A 1426-nucleotide genomic window follows, 5' to 3' on the forward strand; every position below is an offset into this window, starting at 1 on the left:
TTCCTACAAACCTACTTTAATGAGGTTTTTTTATTATAAATGGAGTAATCTTGGCAAATGGCTTTTCTTCATCTATTGAAATGATTACATTGTTTTTATCCTTTATCTTCTTGAAGTGATGTATCATGTAGAATGATTTGCAAAAATTCCACCACCCTAGCTTCCTGGGAATAAGTCCCACACGATCATGGTGAAGATTTTTTAATCTTTTTAAATCACATTGCTAGTATTTTGTTGAAGATTTTTGCATTTATGTTCGTTATAGTTATTGCCCTGTGGTTCTCTTTTTTGTGTTGTCTCTCCAGTTTTGATACTGAGGTACTGTTGGACCCACAGAATCAATTTGGTAGTTTGCCTTTCTCCTCTTTGCTTTGGAGTAGTTTGGAAAGAATGTGCATTAATTCTTTATTAAACCTGTGGTGGAATTTGCCCATGAAGCCATCTGGTCCGGGACTTTTGTTTGTTCAGAGTCTTGTGAGGTTTTTTGGTTTGCTTGTTGTGTTGTTTGTTGTTATTGTTGTTTGTTTTGTTTTTGTTTTGTTTGGATTTTAATTTTGTTTTGATTACTGACTCAATTAATTACTATTAGTTGGTCTGCTCATTTTTAAAATTTCTTCCTGCTTAAATTTTGTTGGTTTTGATACGTTCCTACAAATTTATCCATTTTTTCTATGTTGCCCAATATTTGGCATATATTTTTCATGATGTTCTTTTACAATTGTTTTTATTTCTGTGGTGATGTATTTTACTTCTCCATTATCATTTGCAATGATTGTTTCTCTTTGAGTTTTCTCTCTCCCTCTGTCTTTCTCTTTCTTTGCTGTTGTCGTTATTGTTGTTGCTTTTCTTATTGTCGTCGTCAGTGAATCTGGCTAAAGTTTTACTAATTTTGCCAGTCTTTTCAAAGAATCAGCTCCTGCTTTCATTGAATTCATCTGCAGTTTTTTTTTGTTTTGTTTTGTTTTTCCTTTTTATTTTCTATATCATTTATTCTTGGTCTAATCTTTATTATTTCCTCCCACTGGTTTTGTTTTTATGTTGTTCTTTTTCTAGCTCCCTCAAGTGTAAGGTCAGTTAGTTTTCTTATGTTGGTTTTTAGCACTCTCACATATTTGGCTGCTCCCATGTTGGGTGTATAGATACTTACATTTGCCCTATCCTCCTTATGGATTGCCTGCTTTGTTATTATATAATGTCTTTTTTTTAAGTTTGTATTTAAATTCTAGTTAGTTAACGTACAGTGTGATACTAGATTCAGTCTTTTTGTATCTCATTATATTCTGTATTAAACTCTATTTCTGGGGTGTCTGGGTGGCTCAGTCATTATCCAGCTGCCTTTGGCTCAGGGCGTGATACCAGGGTCCTGGGATCGAGCCCCACATCAGGCTCCCTGCTCTGCTGGGAGTCTGCTTCTTCATCTTCCAAC

The sequence above is a fragment of the Ursus maritimus genome, unplaced genomic scaffold (genome assembly GCF_017311325.1).
Source record: "Ursus maritimus isolate PB19 unplaced genomic scaffold, ASM1731132v1 scaffold_5, whole genome shotgun sequence".
Classification (NCBI taxonomy): domain Eukaryota; kingdom Metazoa; phylum Chordata; class Mammalia; order Carnivora; family Ursidae; genus Ursus; species Ursus maritimus.